This window comes from Solenopsis invicta, unplaced genomic scaffold (genome assembly GCF_016802725.1).
Source record: "Solenopsis invicta isolate M01_SB unplaced genomic scaffold, UNIL_Sinv_3.0 scaffold_38, whole genome shotgun sequence".
NCBI classification, from domain to species: Eukaryota; Metazoa; Arthropoda; class Insecta; order Hymenoptera; family Formicidae; genus Solenopsis; species Solenopsis invicta.
Genome location: NW_024105284.1, coordinates 406524 through 421418, shown reverse-complemented (window position 1 = coordinate 421418; position 14895 = coordinate 406524). Strand labels below are relative to the sequence as shown.

Here is a 14895-nt window from a genome sequence, read left to right as displayed (position 1 = left end):
GTGATGCTTTTGTTGCAAAATTGTATTATACATCTTCAATTCCGCGAAAATACATTCAATCTATTATTCAGGACAGTTGTACATTTCTCATAAGTGGTCACATTTCTATCATAAAAGAAAAAATTGTTTCACATTTTACTGCTCTAAATTGTAATAATGAAACAATGGAAAATATTATATCAATGTTTCATTGTTTTAAAAATGAATTTGATCATCTTAGAAGTGAATATCAACAAATGAAATATTTTAAGGCTTGTGGCAATTATATAGCTCCTGTTAAATATTACATACATAAAAAAAGAATCCGCAAAAGAATTGGAACTTCCACTACTGAAAAAATTAAAGATGTTTGTGGCTATTTCATACCTTTGAGACAAGTATTACAAAAATTTTTTCAACTGACGCTTTTACTGCAACAATTTCTTATATTAATTCACTTAAAAAATCAGATAGTGTAAAAAACTTTATCCAATCTAAACTTTGGCATAGTAAAAGAGAAAGCTTTAAAAATAATGATATAGTTTTACCACTATTTGTGTATTACGATGATTGGGAAGTGAACAATCCATTAGGATCACATAGTGCTTCTCTTGGAGGAGTTTATTGCTATACAGGGTGATTCAGAATAACCCGTTGTCTTTCAAGGGACGTATTCCTGGTCAAATTCTAAGACGATTTTTCCTTTGCCAAAAATTTGTCAAACGCTCAAAATTTGAAATATCAGCCGATTAAGTTAGCGTATCACGGGTCAAATACAGATGGTACGCAGAGGCGGCGCACTCACCGTTACGTGCGGGTGTGTCGTGAGGTGCCTGCTGCGCTCAGCTGATACATACAACACACAAGTCTTTCTCCCCTCTCACTCACTCTCTCTCTCTCTCTCTCTCTCTTTGTTACATCACAATGCTAGCTTTAACTTAAAAATGTAATTAATTTTCTTCTTAATTTTAATAATTTTAATAAGAGAAGTGCCAGGAAATTCTTTGTACAGTCAAAAAATCGAACAAAGAATTGCACGAAATCTACAAAAGTATTTACATCTCGAGTTTTTAGAAACAGTAGTACTTTTTTGTCACAGAAAGAGAGAGAGAGAGAGAGAGAGATGGGGGGGGGGGGAAAGCCTGCATCACGATGGACGGTGGTCACTTTGAGCACTTTTTATGAAGAAAATTCTTCAAAGAGAATTAATCTGCCCTTTTCAGGGCAACCAAATAATTTATTTCGAGGAACAATCTTTTAGTTTTAACAAATTATTACACTGAGAAAAAAATTTATTTGAATACTTGCAATGACACAATTTATTAAATGTAAATAAATACATGTATTTATTCAGTAAAAAAATGATAGTTAAATTACATTAGTGATTCTTGTATTAAAAAAATATTTAATTACATTTGTTTGACATAATAAATTATGTCATTGCAAGTATTCAAATAAATATTTATTAAAATTCAATAACTTTTTCTTAGTGTAAAATCTCTTGATATAAAACAATAATTTTAATAAAATAAATAGAAAAATATTTTTCAATAAATTTTATTATTAAAAACAATATTAATTACTACTTTACTTTTAAATTGCCGCGTTTTAACTTCTGTTTGACAAATCACGCATTCATATTCGATCATAATGTAACCCATAAAATCAGTCGGCTCTTTCCTGTTGTCGAGTAAACACGTGTTGTCTGTTTGTCGCGCGTAAACACGAGTTTTATCGAGCTACATATTTTCGCACGCCGAATGACTAATAATTATTTGCAGTGATCGTTACTCGAAGTGATCGTTAATTAGTTACTCAAGTTTTATCAAGTGAATGAATCGTGTATTATGATACTAAAGTGATAATTTACGAGAGAATCAAGGAAACTTTGGTCTGTCTCATCGTGGAGACAACTAATTGATTGCTGTACAGAATAATACGTAAGTAAATGCATGTCCAAACTTGTTCATGCAAGCACGCGTGCTCGCGTGCGCGCTCGCTCTCTTTCTCTCTCTCTTCCCCCCCTCTCTCTCTGTGACAAAAAAAAGTACTACTGTTTCTAAAAACTCGAGATGTAAATACTTTTGTAGATTTCGTGCAATTCTTTGTTCAATTCTTCGACTGTACAAAGAATTTTCTGGCACTTTTCTTATTAAAATCATTAAAATTAAGAAGAAAATTAATTGCATTTTTAAGTTAAAGCTAGCATTGTAATGTGACAGAGAGAGAGAGAGAGAGAGAGAGAGAGAGAAGAGTGAGAGGGGAGAAAGACTTGTGTGTTGTATCAGTTGAGCGCAGCAGGCACCTCACGACACACCCGCGCGTAACGGTGAGTGTGCCGCCCCTGTACCATCTGTATTCGTCCCGTGATACACTAACTTAATCAGTTGATATTTCAAAATCTAAGCGCCAGACAAATTTTTGGCAAAGGAAAAATCGTCTTAGAATTCGACTAGGAATACGTCTCTTGAAAGACAACGGGTTATTCTGAATCACCCTGTATACCATGTTTGCCGCCTGAATGTATATCTCGTTTGGAGAATTTCTTCTTGGTTCTTTTGTTTAAGTCTCAAGATCGTAAAGAATTTGGAAACAGAAAAACATTTGCACCTCTAATTGAAGAGCTGAATTTTTTAGAACACGTTGGAATAACAATTAATGTAAATGGTAATATTTATAAAATATACTTTGTACTAGGTTTATTATTTGGTGACAATTTGGGTCTTCACGCCATGTGTGGGTTTGCTGAAAGTTTCCGGACAAACTATACATGTAGGTTTTGCAAATTACATCTTACTATTTCTGAAACTACTTGTCTGGAAGATGAATCTGTTCTTAGAACACGTGAATCTTATAGTGCTGATGTAGCCTTAGAAATCGTTTCTTTAACCGGAATCAAAGAAGAGTGTATTTTTAACACAGTTACTTCATTTCACGTAATAGACAATATCTATGTTGATATGATGCATAATATTGCAGAAGGTATCGCTCACTATGATATGATTCCAATAATAAATAATTTTATTAATATAGGTGATTTTAACTTGGCAGGTCTCAATTACAGTTTGCAAATGTTTGATTATGGTCTTGATGCACAGAATAAACCACCTTGTATTGCTGACGATTTTGCAACAAAAAGCAAACTTAAAATGACAGCCTCAGAAATGTTAACCTTTTGTAGACTTTTCGGAATAATTACTGGACACCTTGTAAAATCATTTGATGACCCATTCTGGAAATTATATTTGTTATTAAAAGAAATAATAGAGTTTCTGTCCAGTAAGTCAGTATCAGAGGAATCTGCATCTGCATTTAAAATATTGGTTTTAGAACATCATAATCAATATGTAAAATGTACAAATCAACGTTTAAAACCCAAACATCACAATTTGATTCTTTACACAAGTGTTATGATAAAATCTGAACCAATAATGTTGTTATCAATGATAAGACTTGAAGGCTTTCATAAAATTTAAAAAAAAATTACTACTGTTGTTACGTCAAGAAAAAATATTCTTCTTTCTATTGCCATTCGACATCAGCTTTCGTTTTGTTATAGACTTATGGCTCAAAACAGCATTGTTCCTACTATTCAAATTGAATCAGGAAAATTTTTTGATATTACTAAACATGATTATTTTCATTTTTTTGCGTTGTCATTACCTAAAGATATAATTTCTAAACTATGTTTTATTGCCAATTGGGTTAATTATAAAGGTACTCAATATCAACCTACAATGATATTGGTATATGGAATTGACAAAAGTTCTTGTCCTGTTTTTGTAGAAATTCAACTTATTATTATTCATCAAAATGTCCCAATTTTTGTTTGTTCTTCTTTATTAAATGTAGGTCTTAATGACAACATTGGTGGTTTTGAAGTAAAGTCGAAACAAAATACAAAGTGGCTGTCGGTAAAATATGATAATTTGTACGACTCTTTTTCTTTATTTGCTTATACTGCAAGCAATGGTGAACAATATGTTATTTTGCATCATCCTATTTAATACCGTATTTTATAAAATATTAATAAAAATTATCCATATCTCTTTTTTTGATTTGTACGATAATGAAATAGTGCGTTTAAACTTGCGACCGCACTCACGAGCGTGGTGCAACTGCGTTAATTGCTCGTGACGCTAGTTAGGCAGCCACGGTAATCGCGAAGTCGCTCATATCAAAAGCGCGAAGTTAGTCGATACGATTGGGCGCCAGGCACGAGCGAGCCACTCTTAGATCGGAACGTGACCGATCTCTCGATTCATACCGGAAAAGGAAACGCGAAAATACTCTACTTCGTCACGGGCAATAACGGGCTCTTTTAACCGGTAGCTCAGCCACGGAATTGGCAGAGGGGGTGGTTCGCGACGGACGAGGAGACAGAGGAGAGCGAGGGAACTTAGAGACAACGCTTCAGTCCGATAGATGAACAATATATTTCCGATAGATCACGCTACTCACAAGGTTCTGCGACGGTGTTTCGCGACCCGGACGCGAGCGGAAAATATCACGCGGTCGTCGGTACTAGCTCACCGAACGGAGAGAGGCACAATTCCATTCGGAGCGGCGGCAGACAAACACCGTGCACTCTCGTCACTCTACACACGCACTCTCAATTCACGCAAAATGATGGCGATTCGGTACGAAGCAAGCGTTCGGAAGTACGCCGAACAAAACGGACATCGCCCAACAGAAACGCATACATACTACAGACGACATACAAGAATGCATCACAATTAACGCGACTTGGCTGTGGTGTCGGCGACGCTCTCAATAAACGGAACCGAAAGGATCAAGACGCGACTTGGTCGGATGAGGCGCACGGCGGTTGAGCACGCGGACCGAACGCGAGCACTAGCGTGTTCCCGTTCCGGCGGAGGATTGTACGGCGAACGTGAACTCTAAAGACGACTCTCGCACGCGCGACTCATCCGGCCGGCGAAATCGGTGGCTTTACACTAGTTCGTTCGTCTCACCACGACGCTGGCTGGGCCCGAACTCGTCCTCGTGCGGGAATGTGACTTGGCCTCGAAAGCGGCTCCCGTCGTCTCGGCTCCTAATATCGCACCGGTGACGATCCACAGCGAAGTGATCGATAGCGCGAGGAAATTCGGCAGGCGGCACGCAGGATCTCTCGCCCCCACGCACGGGGGTTCGTCGCGCCGCGCTATTGGTTCCGCCTTATAACGCGGTCCTCGCGACCCTCTAATCAGGCTGTCGCGCCGCGGCGCGCAATTCGAGGTAGGTCGGTGTCTTCGGGCAGCTTGTGACTCTTCCCGTGGTTTTCCCGAGGCCGGATGGCTATCCCTACGGACTCTTCGACGTCCGGTGCCCCCGCGCTCGGGACCACGTCCGGAACTTTCCCTCGCAGCTCCTTGTTCGGAGTCTCCTACGCGATGATCTGCGTGGAGTGTCGACATCTCCACGCCGGACCTTCCCTCTGTGCGTCCTGCAATTTCAGCGGCTTTACTGTTGCGTACAGGCGCGACGGTAAGAGACAACGTAATTAAATGAAGAGAGATCACCTGTCGTGCGCTACTGCGATCCTGCGCACGGCCCGGAAGGTCTCCAGTGGCGGCAGCCTCCTCCTTCTTCTAGTCTGCTCGCCGGGTGAGATTTTGTCGATACAAAAAAAAGGAATATTCGCTAGCCGCCGATCCGCAAAACGTCGCTAAAATCAACGGACGGACACACGCACGCGAAACAAAGACGCGGAATTATGAGCGCATTCGCCGACACGTCCGTCTCCGAGCCGAGAGGACGTAAAGCCGCAGCGTGCGCTCCTCGTCCGGATCTTACGATCCTTGTGACGGACAGCCAAACGGGATGTCACGTCACAAACTATATTAAAGTAAGCTATCTTAATTATTAAAGTAACTTATGTAAAGATATTATGTATGCATGTATGTTATATTTACACACACACACACATATATATATATATATATATATATATACAGGGTGAGTCAGAAAGACCACTTGTCCTTTCTCAGGCATATTCGTAATCGAATTCTGAGACGATTTTTCCTTTGGCAAAAATTTATCTGGAGCTTAGTTTTTGAATTATAGAAAGAAATAGTTAGCGTGTGACGGGTCGGATACAAGAGGTAGGCAGGGGCGGCGCAACTCAGCGTTCCGCGCGGCGCGGCGGCGCCCCTGCCTAGCTCTTGTATCCGACCCGTCACACGCTATTTTTCTTTACAACTCAAAAGCTAAACTCCAGATAAATTTTTGCCAAAGGAAAAATCGTTTCCGTGAGGCTTGCCATTGCACTTAGATAACACAATAGTACACGGACAACACATTCACATTAAAATTTTCTCTCTCTCTCTCTCTCTCGCTTTAATTATGCTATCTTTAACTTGAAAATAATCTTCTAATAATTGTAATAAAAGAAATGACAGAACTTTTTATAGAAATAAAGAACAGAGTAATTACATGAAGCCTACAAGAATATTTGCATGTAGGATTTTAAAAAACAATCAAAATACTTTTTTTTATAAGAAACGCGACTGTACTCGACATTTAGATAATTAAGAACACATGAAGTAAAACAAAGTTAATCACGATTTAAGAGTACAAATTACTATTGCGTTGTAGAGCTACAATTTCAATCTCTAGCTTCTTGAGAGAAAAACGGATAAATAATTTTAAGTTGTATCTATCATTATTCAAAACAGGAGTGTATTATAATAAATGTATGCTCGCGAATATAAAATTTAATACAAATGGAATTACTTAAATATTATTTTCCAATTAAAAATAGCATATTTAAAATGCATGAGAAGAGAAGGAAGGAGAGGGGGAGAGAGTGAGAGAGAGAGAGAGAGAGAGAGAGAGAGAGAGCGGGGGAGCGCGTTCGAACAAGTTTAAGCATGTTTACTCACGAATCCATCCTGTACGGCGATCAGCTTATTGTTTCCACGATGCGACAGTTCCACTTGAATCGAAATTTGTCCTTGAAGAGAAATTTATCTCTCAGAGTTATTTCACATTTTATCACTTTTACTCTATTTGCTCACTTGATCGATTAACGACGAACAACGAACAACGAACCGATCGATCGATTTTATTTATCACTACGAATCACTACGAATTAACCGCTACTAATCATTCGACGCGTTAAAACATGTTACTCGAAGAAACACGTGTTTACGTTACGAGCACACAACACGTGTTTACTCGACGATAGCAAGCAGTCGACTGGATGTTATTATGCGGTAACAGTGGTGCCATAAGTAAAAACGCGGCAAAATTAAAATATTGAATATTACTATACGACTTACATTTTATAAATAACTAAAAATAAAAAATAAAACATTTAGAAAAAATTGATTTTGATAAAATCAATTCTTAAATATTTTGAATAAATAATAATTATCTTGATAAAGTCATTAATCATACAATTTTCAATAATTAATAATAAACATGCATTTGCAATATTTTTCTAATAAATTGCAAATGCATGTTTATCATTATTTATTGAAAATTATATGATTAATGACTTTATCAAGATAATTATTATTTATTCAAAATATTGAAGAATTGATTTTATCGAAACCAATTTTTTCTAAATATTTTATTTTTTATTTTTAGTTATTTATAAAATGTAAGTCGTATAGTAATATTCAATATTTTAATTTTGCCGCGTTTTTACTTATGGCACCACTGTTACCGCATCATAACATCCAGTCGACTGCTTGCTATCGTCGAGTAAACACGTGTTGTGTGCTCGTAACGTAAACACGTGTTTCTTCGAGTAACATGTTTTAACGCGTCGAATGATTAGTAGCGGTTAATTCGTAGTGATTCGTAGTGATAAATAAAATCGATCGATCGGTTCGTTGTTCGTTGTTCGTCGTTAATCGATCAAGTGAGCAAATAGAGTAAAAGTGATAAAATGTGAAATAACTCTGAGAGATAAATTTCTCTTCAAGGACAAATTTCGATTCAAGTGGAACTGTCGCATCGTGGAAACAATAAGCTGATCGCCGTACAGGATGGATTCGTGAGTAAACATGCTTAAACTTGTTCGAACGCGCTACCCCGCTCTCTTTCTCTCTTTCTCACTCTCTCCCCCTCTCCTTCCTTCTCTTCTCATGCATTTTAAATATGCTATTTTTAATTGGAAAATAATATTTAAGTAATTCCATTTGTATTAAATTTTATATTCGCGAGCATACATTTATTATAATACACTCCTGTTTTGAATAATGATAGATACAACTTAAAATTATTTATCCGTTTTTCTCTCAAGAAGCTAGAGATTGAAATTGTAGCTCTACAACGCAATAGTAATTTGTACTCTTAAATCGTGATTAACTTTGTTTTACTTCATGTGTTCTTAATTATCTAAATGTCGAGTACAGTCGCGTTTCTTATAAAAAAAAGTATTTTGATTGTTTTTTAAAATCCTACATGCAAATATTCTTGTAGGCTTCATGTAATTACTCTGTTCTTTATTTCTATAAAAAGTTCTGTCATTTCTTTTATTACAATTATTAGAAGATTATTTTCAAGTTAAAGATAGCATAATTAAAGCGAGAGAGAGAGAGAGAGAGAAAATTTTAATGTGAATGTGTTGTCCGTGTACTATTGTGTTATCTAAGTGCAATGGCAAGCCTCACGGAAACGATTTTTCCTTTGGCAAAAATTTATCTGGAGTTTAGCTTTTGAGTTGTAAAGAAAAATAGCGTGTGACGGGTCGGATACAAGAGCTAGGCAGGGGCGCCGCCGCGCCGCGCGGAACGCTGAGTTGCGCCGCCCCTGCCTACCTCTTGTATCCGACCCGTCACACGCTATTTCTTTCTATAATTCAAAAACTAAGCTCCAGATAAATTTTTGCCAAAGGAAAAATCGTCTCTGAATTCGATTACGAATATGCCTGAGAAAGGACAAGTGGTCTTTCTGACTCACCCTGTATATATATCTATATACGAGGTGATCAAAAAGTAAGGTGACTTTTCATTTTTATAAAAAAATATTCATTTATTCATCCAAAATTATGTTATCCCCTTCAAAATAATCCCCCTCTGATACAATGCATTTGTGCCAGCGCTTTTTTCAGTCGTCAAAACATTTCTGAAATGCACTTTTGGGTATTGCCTTGAGCTCCTCCAGCGATGCAGCCTTAATCTCTTCAATCGTCGCAAATCTTCGTCCTTTCATAGGCCTTTTTAATTTTGGGAAGAGGAAAAAGTCGCAGAGGGCCAAGTCTGGTGAGTATGGTGGCTGAGGCATGATGATAGTATTGTTTTTGGCCAAAAAGTACTCACTAGTAACGACGTGTGCGCAGGTGCATTATCATGGTGCAGAATCCATGAATTTTCTTTCCACACTTCCAGACGTTTTTTTCTTATTGATTCACGCAAACGCCGCATAACCTCAAGGTAATACTCCTTGTTTACCGTACGACCTTGTGGTAGGAATTCTTGATGCACAACGCCATGGTAATCAAAGAAAACTGTGAGCAAAACCTTCACATTCAAACGAACTTGGCGTGCCTTTTTCGGTTCGTCTTGGCTCTCCTGGGCTCTTCCACTGGGATGATTGGGCTTTGGTTTCGACGTCATAACCATATACCCATGTTTCGTCACCAGTTATAACCCTTTTGAGCAGATCAGGATTATCATTGACGTCGTTCAATATGTTTTGGGCGATGTTCATGCGACGCTGCTTCTGATCAAAATTAAGCAGTTTTGGAACGAATTTCGCTGACACACGTGTCATACCCGAAACATCCGTTAAAATTGATTGGCATGAGCCAAACGATATGTTAAGATCATTAGCTATTTCTCTAATCGTGATTCGACGATTTTTCAACACAATTTCTTTCACTTCCTGAACATTTTCGTCGGTTTTTGACGTGCTGGGGCGTCCAGAGCGAGGTTCATCGTTACCATTTTCTCGGCCCTGTTGGAATAACTTATACCATTTATAAACATTTTTTTTTTGCTCAAAGTTGACTCACCGTACGCCACTGTCAACATTTCAAGAGTTTTTGAACACTTAATACCATTTTTTACACAAAAATTAATACAAACTCTCTGCTCCATTATTTTCAACAGCAAAAAATCGCCGAGCACGCAAACACGAGTCTAACCTTTATGCCTCTCACATAAAAACAACACATGCTATATAGTCAAAACTGTGAACATATGATCGTGACGAGTGTACCAACACAAAAAAAATTTTTGAAATTAGAGTGTACAGAGCGCGCGAAATTCAAAAAGTCAGCTTACTTTTTGATCACACCTCGTATATATACATATTATATATAAAATTTATGTTACATATATATAATATATTTCTTTTTTATGAACAAATATAATGTGTTTTATATGTATTTACAGATTTATTTATTTCTATATATCTTAAACATCCTTTCCGAGAAAAACTTTACTTGAAATACATAGTACACGTATCGTATACTATATCAAGTAAAATGTTCCTCTGAGAGGATGTTTTGGAATGTAGCTTAGCTTTTAGATCCTATTTTTAAACACATAGAAATAATTTTTGTAAATTATAATAGGACAAGATTCTGTTTTTAAACACTTAACTGTCGAATAACTTTCGCCTATGAATATAATAAAATGCTATTTTTCCATTGACTCTTCTGCTATTTGTTTATGCGAAAATTATTCCTATGTGCTCAAAAATAGGACCTAAGATGTAAGCTACATTCCAAAACATCTTCTCACCGGAAAATTTTACTCGATATAATATACTATGCGTTATGTGTTCTATGTATTTTGAGTAAAGTTTTTCTCGGAAAGGACGTTTTGAAACCTAACCCTAATAAATAATATTGCAAACTGAAGTAGATGTCATGGACACAATCTTAGCTCTGGATTCAAGGTTGGATTTGCAATGGCACCTAAAATATTATCAGAAGCACCTAAATTTGCATCTCTCATGTAAAATTATGTATTAACCGATGAAACGTTTTACTGTAGCTACACGTTAAAATGACTGTCATAGCTAACCCTAATAATTAATATTGCAAACTGAAGTAAGTGTCGTGGACCCAATCTTAGCTCTGAATTCAAGGTTGGATTTATAATGGCACCTAAATTATTATCAAAAGCACCTAAATTCGCGTCCCCCTTATAAAATTATGTATCAATCGTTGCAACACGTTATACTGTAGCCACCCGTTAAAATGACTGTCGTAGCTAAATTCTTGTAATTCTTACCTACAATATTTACAGCTAATTAAAATTGGCCATGCTGCTAAAATTTTAGGTATCCATATGTTACGACTAAAATTTAGCTGGCATACCCAAAATCTTGCTGTTGCAACTAATCTTTTTTTTCCGTGATTATAGATGCTTTTAAAACCAAATATGTAGAATAATGATTAATGTCATGTTTTTTCTGCACATCGGCGTTGTAAAACTCTTTGCCCATATCAGTTTGCAAATTTTTCGGACATCTCCCACTCTCTCGAATTATCTTGGCGATTGCGTCAACCGTCTCGCGCCCGGCCTCGCGCACCAATTTATAGATGTGCGAAACCTTGAATTGCTCAGTATCAAAAATGTTTCTCGCGCTGTCACATCTCTGCAATATTCTTGATCTGAGCGCTGAGCCCAGATAACAATTCGTGAGTTCACGTTATCCTCACGACGTGATGATCACGTTGTGCGTGCAAAAGTGCATCACAGTGCCCTCACAATGTGATGGGCGCATGCATGTACGCGTAAAAGCTCGTATAATGCAATCACGCTGTGATGGGAACGTGAGGGTAACGTGATAATCCCGCCGTGCACACAAGAACGTATCACGCTGCCCTCACGATGTGATGGGAGCACGCGTAACTCTGATAAAAAAATTTTTTCATAATTTTTCAAAAAATATCTTATGTTTATTTAAAAATATCTTATAATTTCTTAAATAATATACCATATTTACTCATTGAATGATCATTTTCTTATAAAAATAAATGAAGAAAATATATATAAGTTTTTCTCCCTCATTTAAAAATTTTGTTCTTTCAAATATATTGTATTTTTTCATATTTCATCATACACAGCATTTAGTATTATACTTTCTTAGAATATCTCATAAAATTTATTTCACAATCTTCAAATTTTTTTATTCATTTGTAAAAAAAACTAATTTTTTTTATCCAATTGTAATTTTATTACAAAGTTTGCAGATTTAAAATCTTATAAAATTACGATAAATTATAGACAAAAATTAAAAAATAGTTTGAAAAATAAGTATAAGAAAACAATTTTATACCGTGTTTTCTGGTTTTCTCATTTTAATTTTCCAAATTATAATCTTTTTAAATTTTCATCTATAACTTACCGTAATTTTACGGAATTTTTAAGATTTGCAAATCTTAAGAACCGTGAAATCACAGAACTGGATGAAAAAATCTAATCTTTCTTTGTAAGCAAAAATAAAAATATGAGAAAATAAATTGTATAAGACATAAAAATGCTGTGTATGTAAAAACACAATTTACGTATAATATGTAAAAGGAGAAAATCTGAAAAATAGAGAAAAAATTGTAGAAAAATTAATTTTTTCTTTATTTTTTTTAAGTGACAATTTTTTTATAAGCAAATAAAATCTGAAAAAATTTTAAATATATTGTATATGAGACTATGTGAGAATGTATTAAATGTACTGTGTATAATAAATTATACAAAAATATTATACAAAGAGAAAATTTGACTTATGAGAAAAAAAACTATTAGTAAAACTATATTTTTATTGCATTTTATGAGTAAGAAAACGATCATTGTATGATTAAATATAACATGTTATCTTTGATTTTGATATTTTGATTTTTTCTGATATTTTCTGATTTTTATTTGCATTCATTAATTTAAAATTTTCAATAAAGTCACGCGACTTTAGCCAACAAATCGCAGCAAAAAGCTTCTGCGTATGCATTTCGATGGTACATGGTTCTCCATGCCGTAACGGTCATCATGACTCGTCATCGACAGTGCAATTGAGCCAGTTGAGTGTAGTGGTCATGGTCAGTGGTAGTAGTGTAATACTTTGCAAGTGCCGTGTTTTTATATGTAATATTTTTACATTGAACTGGAGTATTTTACATAATATCGGATCTCCGTGGATAAAAAAACCTCAGGTAATTAATTAAAGTCTGGGTCTTAAATTTGCTTTTATGTGTAGTATATTTATTACTTGATATAAGTATAATATATTTTACATAACCTAACTTTTTAATTTGCATTTCTATTTCAATAATTTTTAAACGCTTTCTTCTCAAAATATTTTATAAGTACTAATTTTTTATTATTACGAAATTTTACTTATTATTATGATTATTATTGTTATTAATAAACTTTATTAAATTTTTGTAAAGGCAAATTAATTTTCTATAACGATTAAATGATAAAATGTAGAATACTTGTAGAATTATCAAACTTGATTTTCATACTTGTGAATTTTAATTTTTATATATTATTCTTTTTTTTGTTTCTAGGAAATTGTGGAATAATATTGCCAAACAGTGGTAAATTAGAACTTCTGGTTCAACAACTACTACCAAGATCGTAGAGTATAAAAGTAAATAATTAAAATTATTTATATTTTCTACAATATTACAAGAGCAATTGTAATAAAACCGATAAAACAATTTCAATTTGTTAATTCTTTTTTTATTTTATATTGACTTATTATTTATATGATTCAAGTATGAAGGTAAATTTTAATTTCGTAGTACAGTGTATTTGCAACGTTGACTATAACAAAATAATATTTGTAGAATATTTGTAAAATTATCAAACTCGGTTTTCATATTGTAAATGTTTTCATTTTTATATATTATTCTTTTCTTTGTTTCTAGGAAATTGTGGGATAATATTGCCAAACATTGGAAACAATACGAGAGCAAGCATTTCATATTTTATTGTTGATAGACCTCGCATATTTTATTTTATAAGTTCCCTCGAAGAGGTGTATGGACGGTTCGTTTTATGAACATATATAAAATATGTTAGATATTTGCAGATATTGCTAATTGAAAAAACTATCATTTACTTACATTTAAATTAAAATTTTAGAATATACAATCTCTAATTATTATAGGCTTAATTCTACAAAAATGTATGTATTTTTAACTTCAAATATCTTTGTAACTAAATTTTGAATTAGAATTTCATTAAAGTAAAATTCTCTTGAAAATAATATCAAAATATTAATTGTGTACATGTTAATTTTTCTTTTAACCATGTTGCGATTGACCACCATTCACTGCAGTGCTTAAACAGTAAAAAAATTCTAGATACCGTTTGCTGTGAATGGATGCAGTGGTCAATTGCAATGTGATAAAACAAGACCCTCCCATATATTAACAAATTTACAAAATATTATATGAACTTCCAATCACTGCGCATTTTTTTGAAGTACTTTTTATGCTTTTAATATTTTTAATGCTAATTTATTAAAGATTGTATATAATAATGTTAATTTTTAATTGTAAATCAGAAAAAAATGCATAAAAATATTGATATATAATGCATTAAAAGTACGTGAAAAAAATGGGCAATGATTAGAATTTTTGAGTGCCGTATGCATGCATGCGAGCAATATGAGTCTCATTTGGAGAACGCATTTGAGGCTCATATCGCTCGCACCCATGAGTACCGCAAACGTGCGACCAATATGAGTCTCATATGATGACGCATCTGTCGGATGCGGTGAGCTCACACCGTGCCGATAATCCGCACGGCATGCGCGCTCCGTGAACTCACTATGCGCGCATTTTGTTATCTGGGAGCAGTTGGAATATATACCAAAAACCGTACTTTTACGCTTATACGGTAACTACATCGACCACGTTTGGGAACGGCTTCCAAAACATATGCAGGCGGACCCGAAGATTCAAACGTATCGTCGCTGTGAGAAGCATTACAATCAACTCTGGCA

General features: G+C 34.9%; 1 protein-coding gene and 1 long non-coding RNA gene across 3 annotated transcripts in view; one reads left to right on the top strand and one right to left on the bottom strand.

Moving 5' to 3' along the window:
* LOC105205177 overlaps window positions 1-14895 on the bottom strand; it is a 131433-nt gene that overhangs the window by 34143 nt on the left and 82395 nt on the right. The gene's annotated exons all lie outside the window — the stretch shown is intronic.
* On the top strand, window positions 12712-14094 carry LOC120359921. The gene is made up of 3 exons (XR_005576666.1): window positions 12712-13093; window positions 13451-13533; window positions 13814-14094. It is a non-coding gene; the product is annotated as an uncharacterized LOC120359921 (long non-coding RNA).